This window comes from Mastacembelus armatus, chromosome 1 (assembly GCF_900324485.2).
Source record: "Mastacembelus armatus chromosome 1, fMasArm1.2, whole genome shotgun sequence".
Taxonomy (NCBI): domain Eukaryota; kingdom Metazoa; phylum Chordata; class Actinopteri; order Synbranchiformes; family Mastacembelidae; genus Mastacembelus; species Mastacembelus armatus.
The window spans coordinates 23,307,669-23,316,132 of NC_046633.1; positions in this window are offsets into that span (position 1 = coordinate 23,307,669).

Below are 8,464 nucleotides of genomic sequence, written 5' to 3' on the forward strand. Positions count from 1 at the left end.
TGAAAACCATTAGTAGTGATGAGCCTACAGCCACTGCGGCACCATGGGTGGGCCTGGTCCCACCTAGATCGAATCGCTTACGTTTTATCAAACGTAGGGTCCAAGGTTTGTTTTGCCTTTTCCCCACATCTCACAATACTAAGCTACAACAGTTGGCTTTGTGACGGTACACACACCTGTAGCTACTGCACTAAGCTTATTTTAATTATGGCGAAACAATGGTTATGGTTAGGAGCAATGCATTGTTGAGATGCTGCAGGGTCTTTTTTTTCTTAATTTGTAACATGGTGGCTTGTAATAAATGAGGACAATTATATGAGTATAATTGCAATATTGTTATTTTAGATTTTATGATTAGGAGGAATTGGCCCACCTTATTTATTTCTTTATGTGTTTTTTTTACCAGAGGTTTAATTAAATATGTCATATCTTCTCTGCACAATGAATGTCTCAGTGACACAAACACCAACACTGTCCTGTTAGTCCCCTGAGAGTTTTTTCTAATGTTGGCATGGAGAAACCAATCAATTAACTATATATTAAGTTTTGAGCCAAACTCCATGTAACTGTTTCTGCATTATAGGGATCAATACATGAATATAACAGTGGTAAGACTGCTTTAAAAATATACCTGGAAATGTAGAAAATCTCACAGTGTGTAGGTTACAGTGTGAGAAATAACTGCTGAAAGATATGAATAAGAAAAATCAGCAGTGTAGGCTCTTAAGGTATCTGCCAATGCTGATGCCCTTGTTATTCACTGCAGATGCAGGTCAGTAACAAAGCATCACAACAAAGATACTAAAATTTTACAAGCACAGAGATGTGATGAACAGGTGTGACAGCTAAGAGCAAATATGACTTATCAGCTTTCACTTTTCTGAGAGAATAGGTTTAAAGGTTGTTGAAAAGTCTCCTCATTTTATCTCCTAACATGTTTATCCTATCCAATATAGATACAAGAGCAGCATATGACACCTACAGTAAGTCATTCAGTGCTTAAGGCATAAAGCCCATACGTGACAGCACATATACATGCTAGTGAGCTGTGTGCTGAACTATATAATACAGATGTACCATCAGTGACTAAAGGCCTTGATGAAAATGGCTTTAATTTCACAAGAGCATAGAAGTCAGCCATGATACTGATAACTGACTTCAGAAGGCTCATGCATCCTTCTACATTATACATGCACATTTAACCTTTGAGGCTTGTTCTTACAATGACATTTCACAGCTGTAATAGCTGATGCATTCATACAGCTCACAGATAGCAGCCAGGTATGTTTGTATAGTCTGTTTGTATCATTAAGGGAGGATTGTGTAACTGCATGCACGCCCAGCCTTGGTTGCCCTGGGAGACCACACATGGTTATAATCCTCACCTCTCAAATCAAGGGTTTACTGTGTACATCACATTAGTGATTAGAATAAAGGCTGTAATGCTGTAGTGATAACAAATAACAAGGATAAAAAGCTTTGCCTTGAAACATACATATTCTAAAAGACAGCAGTACCAACACCAGCACTGTCCATGTTCTACATACCAAGTGTATTATACTATACAGCAGTATACAAACAACTAAATACAATCAAAATATGCAAAGAAAAGTACCTTTTGTACTAAATATAGCAAGGAGAGAGGAAACACTTTTGCCAAAGAATTCATATTTAGTTCATCAAGGTCATCTCCCGTCTGTTCCTCTGTATGTTAATAACATTAGTCGCACCTTTCTGTGGCATGTAAAAACAACAAAATTCTTGGTTTTGGTGAACTCATTGTCAGCGTTTCCTTTCAATCAGCAGGTCTGACTGATCAAAATCCATTCTCTGCATCACTGAAGCGTTCAGTGCACTACAGACAAACTCATTGTGATGTCCAGGCATATTATGGCCTGGAAAGAACTTCACACGCAGACACAAATGACAAAACAGCAGGCCCAACATGTCTCGGTGGTGAACACATTGACATGATGATGCTAAAAGGACATATCATGCAGCCTAAATGTGGGACTGACATGGTTCAATGTCTTCAGAGAATAATGTCCAGAAAGGTCCAGTTAGAATTGGCTCCAGCACCACCACTAACTCAAAGCATAAGCAGCAGATAAGAGATGGATAAAGGGAATTTCTTAGCTGGATGTGGCTTATTTTTTTAAATGGAATCACCCTCTTAAGATGACAGAGCCTATTTAAAGACTGCAAACATGTTCCTTGAGTCAAAAATCCTTGATTTTTACTGTGATCGAACTATTTTCACTTTTCATCTGCTGATAATTACTTTTGCTTGACAGACACTAGTATGCAAAAAGCACTTAAAAATGTCAGAAGCAAAGAGTGTGATTTTTTCCAACACATTTCAGTTTTCATTTCCTGCATAATTGCTTCTTTTTCTGATGTATGTTCATGCACAATTAAGTATATCTTATTTGCAATTACTTCTAGCGATGTGCTCTGATCTTTCAGTTTCTACAAATGGAAACCATCTTAATTGCTTAAAGGAAAAGGTTATGACACACATGCCATCTGGGTTGATCTTTCACAAATTCTAATTCCTTATCACCTGTAATGAAAGGGGTTTTTATATGATGACTCAATCTCATTCAAAGCTTCTGCTGAATGTTCTCTGATGCAGCCGATAAACGAGAGCCATCACATTCTGACATCGAAGATACTAGAAATAAACTGTAATAAGCCACAAAAAAGAGGCTGCTATTATCTTACTTTTGATGACTGAAACAGGTGACATTAGAACTAATCTGTAAAAAATAAACTGAAGCATTACTAATTTGTAGGTATTATTTTTCTACTCTGACAAAGCAAGTTGATTTCAGGATTGATTTTTGTTACTGGCTGTGCCCTTTCTTGTTATAGAAGTGAATTTGATGAAACACCAAAAAGAAGTGTTTCTCAATGACCAATGAACAAGATTGCTTCTCAAGCATAAGTTAAACTGTTATCCACTTTCTGGAATATCTCACAAAATCACACCACACAGGTGGGAAGCAGTATTTGTGCTGATTTAATTATGATTGTAAAGAAGTACAGGACATGGCGAGAGACATCACACAGAAAATCCTTCTTTGGTCTGTGTGAAATAAAAAAAACATAATTTATCCACACACTGGTGCTACAGCAAAATGTTCTTTGCAAATGCATACACATGCAGTGCATGCAGTCTCTTGTATGTGAGCATACAAGCAGTTACAGACAACTGCACATGCTTACATGAGAAAAACAGAGTCAACCTACAAATGAACAGACACTTCACACATCGACCAGACCTTCTGTTGACACCGATTTAGCAAAAGGAAATGTGAGGTCTTTTCATGATCAGCAGACACAACTGGACAAATGTTTATGTTCTGCATTTCAAGATGCATGCACACACACACACACAACACAAATGCTGACTTATATATGTACATACACATGCATTATATGTGTCTGTAAGAACAAGCATGGATCAGCTAAAGCAGATCTTTGCTCACTATCTGTCTGAGACTATGAAGCAGTCTGAATTAATTGGACACCAAATATGTCCTGCTGTTTGTTGTTGTTTTTAAGATATGTAACTAAATAGGTCATCGAGCAGGCCGATGCACTTGGATCACATTCACGTTCTGGGACAGTTCATGAGTCACAGCATCACATTTGACACCCTTACACGGAGCGAACAAGACACACGCAGCATAGCAGCCAAACTGGATTTGACAGAAAATTCATAAAGCAGACAGAATCAAAACAAAAAACCAAAAAACAAGCCACTGTCAAATTTTTAAATAATTGCTCTGTGGGTAACAGAGTAAATGTCATGGCTTTATAAACTCATACTTATGCAAAGAAACAAAGCCCAATGTCAGTAACACCATCTCAACAAACCTCAGGTAAAAGCCCAGCCAGAGACTAAACAAGGTCAAAGTAATCTAAGCAGGTCAGTGTATGTTATTCTGACCTCTTTTCAAGGACAAATTTATATGGTGCAATCAATCAAACAATCCTACTTCCCTTTACATTAGCCTCAGAGAGCTGTCCAGATGGATTAAGAGGTCACATCATGGCGACATCATCATGTCACACAAAGGCACGGACACACACACACACACAGACAAAACTGACGAGGGGAAACTACTGTCAAAAAGCAGAACACTCTGTTTCTTTTTCTTTGAAACTGGTCACAAAAGGTTTTCTCTTTGTTTGACATTTGATATTTATGTTTGATTGATGTTTGAGAACATGTAGAGTGATAGGAAAAAAGGGTGCCCCGTTGCTTGTGCCCATTTTTAGTCTTTTTTTTTTTTGGTTTATCCATTTCTCTCATCAGGGGTGAAATACATCAAGACGTTTTAAATATTAATTTAAAAAGATTTCTGATACCTGCTACAAATAAAGGGACAAAGATTGTTTTTTTGTATTTCTCCAAGCTATACACGCTCGAGAATTATTTCATACCTTTCAATGAAATAAACATGGGTTTATCCATTTTTGAACTGATGCTTCTGCCTGTCAAAACAAAACAGACTGATGCCAAACGTCTCCCTTTCTTCATGTGCCGCTAACTGGCAACGTAGTAGAGAAAATAACCAAGGCGATAAGTCAATCAAGCTTAGTGCAAAGCACAGGGGCAGAGAATTTACTTTGACACTCTCACCCCCTCCCCTGGCAAAGTCTTTAAACTGGCAAGATGGCAGGTTTCAAGACCTGTAGAGAAACATGGCTGTGATTGAATGAGAATTTTGTTTCCCCAGGGAAATACACAAACCAAGAGCAAGAGGCTACAGCCAAATTAGCGGCTCTGTGAAGGTGTACTGAGCTAAATGCAAACAAACACCAAGCTGACACACATAAAAATGACGCTGATGAGTATCAGGTATGATGTTTATCATGTTCACATCCTAGTTGAATGTGTAAGCAAGCAGACATTTACTAATTAGCACTAAATGCAAAGTGTAGATGTAGATATTAGTTTGTGATTTTATTAGTTTTGCAGGTTTTTAGTCCAAGCATTACAGTAGTACACCACAGGAGCAATACTTTTTTTCAATAAAAGTATTAGTATTAAAGAGAAAGAAAATGCTACTAAACCAAATAATGCTGAATTATTGTGTTTCCTGAACACAATTTGATTTTAGATGGTCTATCTTATTACTGTGTGTCTATGGGCAGGTTCACGTTGGATATTACCAAAAACACTAGATGATGAGGGCAGAAGAGCCCCTGACTGTGGTGTGCTGTGCAAATGCTCCTGTAGAAGCGCTTGTCCTAATGTCCACATCATCAGCCTGGAGTTATGGACTACTTGGGGTTAGGGTGTTATGAGGTTAAGACTCTCAATCATTTCTAAAACATCAAAAACATTTAGTATAACTCTCTAACTCCATACATTGCAGCTGTCGGGTGGTTTTTTCCACTTAGAGGCTCTGGTGCTCACCCCTAGAAAAAACAAACTGTCTAAGATGAGCTTGGACAATCTTGTAATGAGATGTGATTGCTTCACTAGGACTAGCTTAATGTGTCAGTGCAGTTAAAACAGAACAGATGTGACTTGTAGGTGTGGAGGACTTGTTTGTTTGAGGAGTTGTCTGTCAACCAAGTAATAAAACTACTAATACTATATTGCTGCTGAGTAATGAGGAAATTAATGCAACTAATTTGTCAGTGGGAAATAAGCAATGAGCAATAAATTTGTTTCCCATAATGTTCCCAATACTGATGTTATGCTACACAGAGCATATCAACTTTAACTTACTACAATTTAAGAAGTAAACTACTAGCACTGTATGATGCCGAGAAGAAAACCAAATGCCTCAGGAAACTTAGCATCCAGTGCCTTTATAAACTCTTTGTTGCCACCTGACAGTACTGCAGCAAAAACCATCCTAGACTCTCCTCTGTCCTCCTCCAGGTAGCCTGTGTTTCCCTTCTTCTTTAAGCCATTTGTCATTACACAGGCTTATCCAAGGTTTCCATGGCAACTGGTAACGGGTATCAACCAATGAGGTGAAAAGAGATAAACGCTGATCATCAGTTAAATAAGCAATAAAAAAAAACCTAAAATTGAGCACTCAGTTTTGAGAAACATCAGGGAAATTCAGTTTTCATAAATTCACCAACTGCTATTCATTACCAACAACAAAAAGCCAAGTGTGTAACTTTTCTTCCTGCTCAAAAGCATCTTCACAACCGCTGGTGGAGCATTTTTAAATGCCAGGCTGATTCAGGCAGTTTCATCATACTCTCGATAAAGTGCTTTGGGAAGACCAGCACACATGGATGGGGAGGGGAGTGCTCATTGGTGTCAAACCAGATCCCTCCACTTTAACATATATAAAGCTGTGACCTTTAAGACTGGTGCTTTCATTATTTTAGTGGTTCATAGATAAGACTGTAAACATGGCAGCCCTGCAGTTTCACCGGCTGAACCACAGAGATAGTTGTGCCGGCAAACAACAGACTTGTGTTGGGTTTACATTCCAAGCACCTCTGCTTTGTGGTTTCCATCTTAGTAGAGAATATAAATGGCAATATGCAACATTACCATGTGCTTGTGAGTTCTGATTCAGTGTCCTTTTCCCCACACCTGTCCCTCTCATAATGGTTCTCCTGCAAATTATAATTGTTTCCTTTCTAGCTCCTAGCAGCAAATTACATGATTAGTCACTGCAATCGACAAGCATTAATCACTGCCAATTCAACACAGTCTGTGTAGCTGAAGTATTACAAATTTCAGTGACATGCATGTTTCCATCTGTGTGTTTCAGGAGTTGCTGCTTGACAAGGTAACAATGAAAGTGTCTTACATGCAGAAAGCAGCTCTGGGGACCATAATCAGGTATATTTAAGGGTGTGAATGCAGACTGTGCACACAGTTCATAGGGTTAATGAGATGCCTGTCTATATGCGTTTGCATTTTGAGTTGAAAGCAGTCTCTATCTTCTGTTTTAACATTTTTTACTACATGATGTAGAGGCTGGCTACAGGTCCAGACAACTCTGAAGAGCATACTGTACATGTATGAGGATTTTCACCAGAGCTGAAGCTGCAACAGACTTCAGTTTTCAGTTACACAAACATTCCTCAGAAATCCTCTACATGAACACAACATATCATCACAGTCATACTGTAGAAGTCATACTGTAACAGTAGGTGCAGAGGATTGATGTAGTGCAGCTACAAGGTGAAAGTGCAAGTGTTTTTATGTGTAGGTAGGTTCAGTGAAATGTGTGTGTTGTCTATACCTCTGAGCAACTCATTTGCATTTCCAATTCCAGGTTCTGAGTGGGCAGCTTGTAACAGACGAGCTGTTGGATTTGTCAAAAGGGAACTGACCGAAAAACTAGGCCCCAGGTCTTCGGTTTAGATGCAAGAAAAACTACACATTTAAACCTAAATCAGTAGAGGAAGTAAATGTCAAATTACTGTACTTCACAGCACTACAGCCATCCTGGTGTGAGTCCTTATGCCCAAAACAATTTCCTTCTCTACTTTGCAGCCTGTGTCTATTGAAATCATGTTGCTGTACCAGCATATAAATCAAATAGCCTGATACTTTTTATAGAACCAACAAGAATAAATAAATAAACTGCAACAAACATAAATAAAGTACAATAAACCATCACTAAGGCAGTAAACAATCATTAAATAATAAATAATTATTATATAATAAAATAAAATCTCCACAGCCACTGCTGCCTACAAACACATTTATTAAGGAAAATGAGAGCCTGCACAGTTTTAGGACACACACCAAACGCCACGATGCTCCTTAGCGCGGAGGCTGTGGATGTTCTCTATAAAGTGAATTACAGCCACTGAGCAAGTGTTGTACTCACCGGTCTGGACTTCGTTCTGAGTTCTGTGCAGTTCCCCAAAAATCTGCTCTGGGTTCAACTTCCCTGCAGGTTCAGTGCTCAGTGAAAAATAAGTCACCCCATCCAAAACTACAGTGTTCAGGCTCTGAGCTGTGCGGCCTGCATCCATGAGGAGCGACCTGGTCTCAACACGTCACTAAACGGGCTACAGCCACTTCTGACACCATCAGTATTATTAGCATTTAGCCGGACCCAACATGCACCTGGGGATCATGCATCATCTCAGGTGTGCTTGATGAGCGTCACACTGCCCAATCGCGGAGTGGTGCGTTCTGATCAATGTAGATGTAGTATGTAGATGTAGGATGTAGATCTAGTTTCTATTTGTATTTATTTATTTAGTATTTATTCTCTTAATGTTATTGCATTTTTGTACTGTTCACAAACTGTCAGGCCTGCTGGGAGCGCTGTCCTTCAGGACATAAACACACGGCTCCTTCTGTTTGTTCATATTTCTGTCATTGACTTTTGGTTTATTGCAATAACTGCCATTTTAAATATGCCAAAGAATATTACTTGAGATAAAAACAAAATGCTCTTTCTAAATAAATACAAAAACTGCTATAAATATTTGCTACTGTAGAAACAAGTTT